Below are 12159 nucleotides of genomic sequence, written 5' to 3' on the forward strand. Positions count from 1 at the left end.
ACTTTTTCAAACTGCTTTTCACATGACATGAATTTTCAAAATCATGTTATTCAAATGGCAAGCAATTTATCAAAATGAAAAGCTTTTTTAAAAACTAAAAAACTATATGTAATTAAACAATCAATCTACAAACAAGCTTTTTTTTAAAAGTGAAAATTTAGGTATAATTGTTGATGAAACTTGTATTTACATAAAGCATCCAATCTACAAACAAAAGGCTTCAATGTAATACTTATGTTGTGAAAGTACTAATGTAATACTTATGCTGGAGTGATGTTGTCAACCATCTTATATACCCATACATTGGCCAACATGCTGTCCAGACAAGATGCCTTGCATGTCCAACTTGCCAAAATTAGGCCTTTGACTATTGTTTAGTTGTGTTGCACTTCATGAAATTAGTGAACAAATCACTCTAATGGCATCGCCCTCCTCTTTTTTCCTTGTAACCAAATATCAAAAACATCTTTCCAACAAACTTGTGATGCATCACTTGCATTAAGTGATAACAACATCAATGCATCAAGCGTCTCCAAACACATGCTACTTCTCAAGCTACTCTTTATGTCATTTTGTCGAGAAAAACCTCTCTCACATGATGCTGTACTCGCTGGAATTACTATGCTTGCTTGCCATAAATGCATCAGTCCTGGAAATGTGTCCCACCAAGTCTTTGTGTTGCTGCAGATTGCCCAAGCATCATGCATACCTCTACTCCTAGCAACCCTGTACAGCATGCCAACAAAATCCTCCCGTTCACCCAAACATTTTCTAATGTCAATTGTTGAATCATCAACATTAAGCTTGCCAATAAGCCTCTCTAACCATTCTTCAGTCCTTTTATCCCTTTCAATTACATCTGAAGGATAGGCAGAGGGATTAAATAGCTTGACCGAGTTGAAAACCCCAAGATCAAGAAACCTATTATTTAAAGCATTCAAAACATCTTGTACAAATGTCCTTCCAATGCAAATACATTCAGCGAGGGAGCCACTTGCACTTCCAGCATCATGAGGCAGTACATTGAGATCAAGAGTTGCATCCTCCTCTTGTGAATCACTTACTGCTCTGTCTCGTTTCTTTTTTGGAGCTAATTTTGGAACTGGCACAAAGTGTAGCACATGCTTATGAGTAAACCCATTAGAATCAACATATAACATATTCCCATCTTTTGACATGTTCAAAAACTTTGTAAGCTGTTTTGAACCAGCACCAAATTCGCCCTCATAAGATATATACCTTTTAGTGAGCTTCTCAAATGTCAAATCCAAGTAGACTCCAATCATAGTAACATCCATGTTCTCCCTCTGAAATTCTACATTTAATTTATTCAATTCAACCAAAACATCAGCCAGCAAATGCATCATAAACTGGACTTGAAAGATTGTGGCATAATTGTACCATTTTTTCTCATGCATTCTCCATTGCTCCAAAATAGCAGGCATTAAGGGAACCAATCTTTCCATTACTTGGCCTCTAGATAGCCATCGAATTGCATGGATTTGTAAAACTTTCAAGTCTGCAATATGATACTCATGCATCAAGTTTCGAAGTTCGACATGTCGATTTGTTGATTTCCCTAGCCATGCATATACCTTGTTTGCAACCTTATCAACAAAAGCAAACACATGAGGATTCGATGCAAAACCATCCTTTGCTGCAAGTGCCTCACGATGGGCAATACAATGCACGCCCATAATTCGTGAAGCCGATGCTTGAAACCGTGCCACTACACCTGTCTTATGACCTGTCATTGCTGAGGCACCATCCGTTACAAATGCAACTAGTTTCTTCAAATCCAGATTACTCTCTAAGAGCATGGCATGGACAGCATTGTAGATTGCCTCCCCAGATCCATTATCAACTGGTAGCAATCTCACAAATTTACAATTGGGCTCTCCTTTGCCATTCCCAGGCAAGTACAAAATGTAGATAATCAAATGTTTCTCCATGGTTCTATCTGTACTTTCATCAATGAGGATTGAAAAAAATGGACTTTCACAAATTTCAGCATACAAGTCTTGCCTAGTACAATCTCTTAAAGACATCAAGAACTCTCTTCCAGATACCGGATTGGTATATGCACCATACTCATCAGATGATGGCATATTAGGAGTGCCAAGTTCCCTTTGTAACTTACATTGAGTGGGATATTTCTCCAATGCAATATCATTGCATGCACAAAAGTGTACCAACTTCATACAAGTGATTATTCTAGACTGTTCAGAATGCACCATTGTGTCAATACCCCCATCTATTGGTCCTTTGCCACCAATAGCCTTTAGCTTTGCATGATAAATACTTGCAGCTCTCCTATGATCTGCAGATTTTGCATGCTCATTCAAGGCTGAAAGCTGAATGCTTTGGGATCCACCCATTGTGAAAGTATTCACTCTTCCATCTTCTTCACACCAAGTGCATTTTATGCGGTCCTCATTACATGTAGACTTGCATAAATATGCCCAAGGATGTAGTAGAGTCCATTGAGTCCTCCACTTCCTTTTGGGTTTATTGGAAGAAGACTCTTGGGAAACCTCATTACAAGTTTTTGAGCTCCCACCACTACTCTCATGTCCTACATTGGCAATGGTCTGTCTTGACAAAAAAGAATCTATTGAAGGTTGTGACTTTTTCTTTTTATTGCGTCCTCTATGAGGCACTAGATTGGGACGGTCAACCATCACTGAAAATTTAAGAATAAAATAAGAAAAAGAAGCCACATGTTAATAAAGAGAAGAGAGCATACGGTATACCTTAATGGTTAAGCACGTTCATTTATACAAGGCCGTTATACTCCTTACCGATTAAGCATGTTCATTTATACAAGGCATATATACTACTATAGAGCAGGGGAACAACAGACTAACAACAAAAACAAGACACAAAAGGGAATAGCTGAAGATAGCTTAACAAAATGTTAAAACAATCCAAATAAGAATCCAACCTGGGAATAAATTGCAGCCAGCAGCCTAGCAGGTCCTTCCTCCACCAAGCTCAGAAGTAGCTAGCTATGATCACAACTCACTAATCAAGATTCAAGAATCATAAAAGTAAGTTAAGAGAGAAAGACAGATAGAGAGCAATTTCATTTAATTGTACACAATCATACAATACAAAACCACCTCTATATATTATAACATTTGTCATAAGTAAACAATCCATTGCTAGATCTGTATAGACTGTATTAGATCAACAACATGGCTATAAGTAAACAATCCATTTGTCAGATCAACAACATGGCTATAAGTAAACAATCCATTTGTCTAATCTGCAAACTGAAGCAGTCGTTCAGTAAATCCATTTTTTTTTTCTAGGTTACATATGTTAACACATTAATTCCAAGATAAGTCATCAATACATATTCGCCCATCTATAAGCAGATTCAAAGCTTTTAGAAATCAAAGAATGAAGAATCATATCCATCATCAGTCCTAGTCGCCCATCCATAACCAGATTCACAGCTTTCAGAAAACAGCAAATCATGCCCATCATTGAGTAATAGATTTGCTAGGATTCAAAGATTATAGAAACCTTCAATCGTATATCATAAAGAGTATAATCAAGCAATAGCTAGATACCTGAGAGTCGAGACAAGTGCTGAGAGGCTGAGAGGATGAGCTCCCAATGGATGCTAGGACAAGGGACATGTTAACCAGTCACCAGTGAATCAACAATGCAGACTAAGTGAGCACTGAGTATGACTCACCCAAATGAAGCCATTTTTATAGTCGGAGCCACACGTGCTAGCTAGTAGCGGCCAACTATCACATTCACTGCCATCTTCATTGAAAGAAATCTGCGAGGACTCTCCCTCACACTCAAGAGTTAGGAATCACTAGTAAGTAGTAACTTCTCACGAGCAGGGCTGTACACACAGCTGGCCAGAGAGGTGGCCGCCGTGGCCGGAAGAGGAATACTACTGCAGCAGCAAACGCAGAGTTCTCAACTTCTCAGACTTCAGTTAACGTCCAGGGTCCTGACTCCTCAGTCCTGAATCTTGATCAATGATAAACAAATCAAAAATTACAGAAAACACAAGTAGGGAAGAGAGAGAGAGGTGACAGCCTACAGGTCGACCGTCGATGTATACAAGAGCAGCCATGGAGGATACGAATCACGATGGGTCGATGACCATGGACACTGCCAACTGGGTGATGATTGATCCACGCTGCGTTCTTTGAGAAAAGGCAGCCTGCAGGTGCACCGTGCCACCGTGCCAGGGCTTCGTGCAGACTCCAGAGGGTAGATACTAGAAGCGACTCGCGAGTCGGGCCGGCCCACCGCCCGCCGGGTCTCAAAGGCTCGCCGCTCAAGTCTCAACCTCCTTCAGGCTTGTCCAATGTCCAGCAGCAGTGCAGAAGGAGTCGTGAGCACTGAGTCGTGACCGCCACTGGCCAGGGCCTAACCAGCCTCCAGGCTCAGAGTCGGGCGGCCGGGCCTCAGAGCCTAGAGGCTCAGCCAGCCTAGGAGCCTCCGACTCCCGAGTCCCGACTCTCCGAGAGTCCACTGTCCGAGCGGCGAGCCTCCTTGAACCTTCACCGCGGTCCGGCTGGCTGGAGCCTGGCAGCTATGAGCTACACGGGCCAGTGGCCACCACTCCACCAGGGCTGAGGGCGGGGCCTATGCTAGTAGCTACAAGCCTGCAGGCTGGCCGGCGGCCGCTGCATGCATAGTAGTCTATTAATGCACAATGTCATTGCACATTGCATGCAATGCCATGCATAACAGCCTATTAACAGGCCGCGGCCCGCACCAGCTGGCAGCTGGCCAGTGGTGGCAGTGTGGCACGGTGGCAATGGCACGCGGCACGCGGCACGCCCAGTCGTCCACCTGGCCCCAGTGCCCACTGCCCACCATAATCTATTAAATTAGTATTAATCACTAATATGATTCACTATTCACGGAATCAGAACGGATTTCAACGGATCATTCAAAGATCATTAATACTAATAACTATTGAATTAAATAGTATTAGTAATTTAGCAAATTAGCATATTAGGAATTTAGGCTTTAGTTAATTAGTAATTATTAATAAGCTAATAGCTATTAGCCTATTAGCATTGAGCAAATTAGCAATTACCCAATATTTACAAAATTTACAAATCATGTTTGTGCATCCGAAATTATATATATATATATATATCAAAAAAAATGAAAAGCACTTTTTAAAAAATGACATGTCATTTGAAAGGCATTTGAAATTACTGTATTTCAGAGTGAAAGGTTAATTCTAAGGCATTGCATGTTTTTTGACATGGTTTTTTTTTAAAAACCTTTTTTGATAGGCAAAATCACCCTTGACAGGTAAAACACCTGTCAAATTTAGGCCCTGAATGCAACCTACGTTTTCTTTTGCATTATTATTTTTAACTTGCCAGTCCCGGTTCCCCAAAAAATCAATTAATTAGTACAGCATCAATTGTGAAGAAAACTTTTGAACCCTCAGTAGGGTTAATTAAAGAAAAAAAAACTTTTTTCGGATCAATAATAATTATTTATATTACCTTAACTGTTCAAAAGCTGTCGTACAAACAAGACCAGATTACCTTCTCACACAAAGGGAATCGCCTTTCTTTTTCTTTTTTTTAATCAATAGTAAGTATCTATTACATCTATTACCATGGACAACCAAGGCACAAGGAGAGGAGAGAAAAAAGAAATCCTGGATTTCTAAAAAATAAGAGGAAAAATCCCATCGATTTGACCCTTTGTATTCCGGCTTCTATTCCTGCATTTTTCTTCTTAAAGTCTTTTCAATACCGCAGCAACGCGCGGGTTGAGTACTAGTATGTATTAACTGAAAGCTAAGTACACCACTGAACCATTTACATATCAAGAACTATCTCAAACCAGCCCCCTATTTCTCACACTTCACTTCATTTAATAGGTTACACAATAATGCCCATCTCTCCTCCTCCAAAAGAAAACTAGACTGCTCCCAAGATATTTGATAACCCAGCATAATGCAAGCCTCCATCATAGCCTCAGTGGTACACCCCCTTGGGGTTTGCTTTTCCAAAATGCCTCCTTTTTTTACCAGATTTTAACTATAGGCATGGTCCCCACTAGATTCTCTATAAAAGCAACATATGTGTAATCCATCTATTTTTCCTTAAGGTACCATCTTCTGGTTTTGGGCCCCAAACCTAGGCAGCCTAGTCTTCCAACCTTTAGTGAAACTTACCTACAAAATATGAGCAATATGTTAGGTTACCCTAGTATGCTTGAAGATTCCCCAAGTAGAGGCATGAATCAAGAGATGCGCATCTGCAGTTTCAGCATTAACTGATCCTTCCCCTCTTTTCTCAGCTTATTCACATTAATTACAAACCAGCACATACATACACATTTATGCATTACATCTATTACATCAATACTAACAAGAGATACATTCTGAAAGGCAATAGCATTCCTAGTGGTCCATATTTCCCACAAGCAACAAGCTTTGGTGATATTAAACAGTATCTCTACAGCTTCATCATTGAAAGCCCATTTCCCAAGGATCTAATCACCCCAGTAATCTTGAATTCCTAAGCATTGCTCAACCCACTTTCCAATCTTAACCCATGCACCTCTAATGGCTAGGCAATCCCAAAATGCATGTTTGCCCTCTTCCAATGCAGATTTACAGCTGGGACAACATCCACTAGTGAAATTTTTGTGTAGCAGTTTAGATTTGCTAATGACTCTTTCCAAAATCCCACTAGGCATAAAAACATTATATAAGCATTCAGCACAGCGTTATAGATTGCAATCCTATTATGAAAGGACACTCTAATCCCCTCCCATTTTCTCAGCTTTTCTGAAAACCTATTTAACTGCCCAATTTGTCAGCTATTTATTTGTAACATCAACTCCAAAGGGTGTTCCCAACAATCTGACAATTTGTCCCTTCTGAACCACCTCACATCCCCACCTCTGCAAGTCAAAATCATTGTCCTCAGTCAAACTTATAATTCTGGATTTTTGAATATTACATCTGGGGTGAGATGAAATAGCAAAGTCCTATATAATGGCCAAGGCAAATCTTATATTGTTATTCTCAGCAGCTGCAAAGAATCATCAGCAAAGCACTGTATAATCAATTGCTCATTGTATCTTACTTTCAGCCCACCTCTACAGGCATCTTTTAGAGACACCACCAAAGGGTGAGAAGCAATAGCAAACAAGAGGGGAGAAAGGGGGCAACCTTGTCTAAAAGATCTATTTACCTCAAACTCCCCAACCACCTCTCATTTAATAAAACATTAGATTGCCCTCCCCAAGTCAAGGTGTATATACATGTTGCCATTTTGGTCCCAAATCCAAGTTTCTCAATCACTCTTGCAACAAACGACTAGTGCACCCTATCATAGGCCTTTTCCAAATCTAGTTGCAACATGATACATTTTTGCTGTGTTTTAAGGGCAACATCTCTTCCTAGCATGACCGCAAAGATATTATCGTATATTGATCTACCCTTAATAAACACATGCTAGTTCTTAGAAATAACTTCTTGTAAAATAGGGGTAATTCACCTTGGCCAAAATCTTATAAACAACAGTTAACAGAGTGATAGGCCTCCAGTGTCCAAATCTGTTGCAGGCAGTTTGCTTTGGGATTAACTTCACTAGCCCTTCTTTGAAGTCCCTATCCATGCTACGAGAATTAAAGGCTTTTCTGAATATTTCCCAGACAATATCCTTTAGGCATGGCCAAAAGGCAATGAAAAATTCCACAGATAACCCATCCCATCCAAGAGCTTTATCCCTTCGCAATTTGAAGAGAGCAACCCAACACTTCTCAACATCAACATCAACATCAACATCAACACTTCTCAACATCAACATCTCTCTCTAGCCATCTAGCCTCGTCAGGGCCCACACTATGTTTAATTAATCCTAGCAATTTATCTTCAAGCTAAGGGTAGACCCCAAGAACTCTACCCATTTTCTAGCCATTAGTTCAATGCTATCCAGAGGTTTTCCATCCTCATCAAAAATACTCCCCACCACTTCTCTACTATTCCTCCCTTTGACAAGTTTAAACAGACATCTCTCTGTTTTCCTTTTATTATTAAACGATTTCCATTTAGCCCAGTTTCCCTCCTCTTTTCCCTCCTCTCTAGCACATCTATCATCTTCATGTTTTAATCCAGATTGACACCTGAAGTACAGATTAGTCTCCTCAGCAGCATTGTATTGCCCACATCTTTCTTTCACTACTCCTTTTCTCATCTCTCAATTTGCCAACAACTCTCTGATAATGCCTTGCATTTCATTGGCAAATTGCCTCCATATGATCCATCTGACACACCTCTCCTTTTTAGCCTCCCAATGGCTTTCTCTGTATATTGAACAAACAAGTCATCCCTAAGGAGAAGGTTATTGACTCCTAACTTCCTAGTGGGAAACTGAGTTAGTTCAAGCTCCTCCCCCAACTCCATTTCAAGGGCATATGATCATAGATAACAGTGTTGTTCAAAGTCTATATGGAGACCCTCAAAGTGTGAGGAACCCATGAAGCTTGTTGGCTGAAGAAAACTCTATCAATTTTGGACGAGGATGAGATATATTGCAAACAAAAATTTGTATGCCCAGGGTTATATCTCTAGTCCCCTAAGTTCCATCTATCTGTCAATCCCAGATTACCTCTAAACTCCTCCCATTTTCCTTTTTCCTTACCCATTAGAATAGTACTTCTCCCACACCTGTCCACTAGTCTTTCAACCATATTGAAATCGCCCAAACAGGACACAAGGGACCTGGATATTCATGTTGGCAATCCAATTCCACATCTCACTCCTGATCTTGTGATTATGAGCTCCATAAATATTAGGGTGATTAGCTATAACACTAGGATTGAGATCATTTCTTACTATGGTCATAACACCACTGTACCTGGAGTTAACCCCCCCATACATTACCACCCAATCCCTAAATCTATCTTGCCTAAGGATATTACCAAAAATATTATGCTCCTGAATAGCCATAACCGAAAATCCCCATTGCTTAACTAGCCCCCAAAAAGAAGAATTCTTTTTTTTTAAATCCTTAATCCCTTTTACATTCCACGTGCAACCCGAAAATCCTATTGACTTGTTCATGACAACGCCATTTCAGGGTCTATATCAACTTCCTTGCCAACTCTTATTGCCACATCCTCTTTCTGGATCCCCTTCTAGGCCTCTTCCACTTGATAATCAAACCTTTGCTCCAAAGAAGGGCCCCTATCTCCCTCCCTCAAGGGGCTATAAGGATTAGAATACATTAGAGGGCTCAAGACGCCTTGAGATTTGCTATCTTTTCCTTCTACCATTAGAGTGACTTCTTCTCGCTTCCTCTTTGGCCTGCCTGACACTAGTTTTTCTTTTTACTCAAACCCATTCCCCTTTAGACTCTCCCTCGCCCCCATCTTTCATTTTCTCTTTACCTTTAACTTCTATCCCCTGGCTAGCACAGTCGATTCGGTTTTTTTTAAAATATTTTTTCTTACCTCCTTTTCCCACTCACCTTTGCCCTAAGGTTGTTCTACAGAGTTCTTAGCTATATGTCCAAAACCCGTGTATTTAAAATAGGCTCCTGGAAAGGATCCAAATTTTAAGCCCAATTCGAAGATTCCCGAATCCCCTAAAGCAACCTCAACCGTTCTCGGCATATCTTTGGTGGTGTTCCAAGAAATACAAACACTATTGGCTTGTCTATCCCCAACCTCATCATTTGAAAGGTGTAGCACCGAACCTAATGAGGAGCTAATGAGTAAGCAATGTCCCACATAGCTGGCCTAAGCCAAGGTCGGAGTCCTACAATCTCTACCCACACCAGACATGCATTCTGAAGACTTTTATTAACATCAAACAGAGGATCAAATGGAAACACATACACTAATCTTTGTCCAAAGAAAAGGGGACCTTTTCGCAAAGAGCTCCGCAACAGACCGCCGACCCTTAACAAAGATCACGTTAAAGAATCCTTTACCTAAATAAAAGACTTTGGAAACCACCTTATCATGCAAGACATCCTCCTGGAGCCATCTACCAATCTTCACCTTAGCAGATGGCCTCCCTGGGTAGAAGACAATGACGCTACTCATAGAAAAGAGCCCAATCTGATTCCTAACTAGCTTTGGGTTAAGCTTCAAGCATACCTTCTTCTCTTGCGTCTGAGCCTAAACACTCAATCTTGTGTTCATCTAGTCCGACACATTCTTCTTCCTTGTACACTCACTACCATCCTCATTGTGGAGCCGCTTCATCTCTCCTAAATTGTTGACCTCCCCATCTCCCCATTTGCTTGGCATTTCTACCACCCCCTACTGCTGCAAACAGGCCATTCCAAGCATGTATCCCCAGCATCTTCAACCTCTCGTCGACGTACAGACACATGCGCCCGCCACGTGCGGAGTAAAAAATTGTACAACCCACTAACCCACTCGCGAACACACACTTGGCCTTACATGTAAGTGCAAGCGCTCTTTTTGCTCCTCTACATCCTCCCCCCTTCCAACAAAAATCACTATTATAGGTAAATTGCCTCACCATAGGGAATTGCCTTTCTATGAAGGGCAGCTTTTTGAAAATTTATTTTTACAAATAATTTAAATTAAAAAATCTAAAATCATCAAAAAATCAAAGGCCTAAAATTAGTCTAATGTGTGAATGTGGGATTAAGCCTGAAGCCTTAAAGCCCAAAGTTACACACAACCATGATAGTGTCCGAATACCATCACACACACACTCTTTCTCTTTGGGCATGTGTCAACGCTGAGCAACAACCAACATCAAGAAGCCTACCGAGCATAGTATAAATTTGAGATTCTCGTAAAATTACCATTGGTAACATATTTCAAATTTTGAGTTACAATTTGGTAATTTTCTAGATCTTAAAGTTACCAAAGATCTCTTCATTTCTTTCATAAACACACTAGATGTTGTATGAATTTCAAAAAATTAAAGCTATTTCTATCAGTTATTGAGGGAACTTAAGAAAAAATAGCAAGATATTATAGTGATTTTTACTTGGTGAGCCTCAAGTCATGAATTTGAACCTTGTTAAGCATGAGTCATATAAACTTATAAAAAAGCCCTAATGCTAATTTTTCTTAAAAGATGAGTTATCATTTAGTAATTTTTAACTAGTACAAAGTTACCAAATGGTATTCATCAATCTAATTACAATTTGTAACTTTGTAATTAGCAAATTTATACTGTGCTAGAGAGAGAGAGAGTGAGCGTATAAACCCAGGAACGAGAGCCGTGGTTGCAGAAATAGCAGGAGACATTGTGTAGTAATGCTCAGCGCAAGTGAAGGCCATAGTCGTGGCAAAGCTAGAAGAAGGGTTGCGTGGCACAGCTTAGCAACAACAAGCAGAAAGACGGCGACTCTAGCTCTGTGTGACGCAGTCGAGCAAAGAGGAGGGAAGGGGTGGCTACACGGCAGTGTAGATCAACTGAGCAGAGAGGAGAGGAGGAGGCGATGAGCATAGAGGAGAGGAAAAGAAAGGTCGTCGTGGCAAGCAAAAGCATGCGGCGGTTGTGGTTGCAGCAGCAGCAGCAGGAGTTGTGTAGTAATGCTCAGCGCAAGCGAAGGCCATAGTCGTGGCAGAGCTAGAAGAAGGGTTGCGTGGCACAGCTCAGAAACAATAAGAGGAAAGACGACGACTCTAACTCTGTGTGTCGCAGCCGAGCAAAGAGGAGGGAAGGGGTGGCTGCATGGCTGTGTAGATCAACTGAGCATAGAGGAGAGGAGGAGGTGACTGGTATAGTCACTGGCTTGGCCACGTGGCAGCCTCCCAAGAGCTCCCAGAGCTCGACACAGACATGATAGCATTCGGATTAGAGTTGCACACAACCACGACAGAGTCTGGATCTATGGAGTCTGTGTCAACGCTAGCAACAGCAAACATTGAGAATCTTAACGCTAGAGTGAGCGTATAAACCTTAGCCTAGAGAGATATTACTTGCAGAGCGATTAACAACGTAGACTCTAGTCGATTACTGTGACAGTCACACTTTGTGTCGAGAAGCCTAAATAGAGAGTAATCCAGCTATTGTCACACTACAAACTACTGGTGCATTATTATTATCTACTCAAGTTGGTAGCCCTGCTAAGATATTATAGAAGAGAGGTTATTATAATCATGTGAGTTAGACAAGGTGATTAGTTTTTTATTTGTTTCTAT

Source organism: Cibotium barometz, chromosome 44 (genome assembly GCF_041138505.1).
Source record: "Cibotium barometz isolate CiBa-2024 chromosome 44, ASM4113850v1, whole genome shotgun sequence".
Taxonomy (NCBI): Eukaryota; Viridiplantae; Streptophyta; class Polypodiopsida; order Cyatheales; family Cibotiaceae; genus Cibotium; species Cibotium barometz.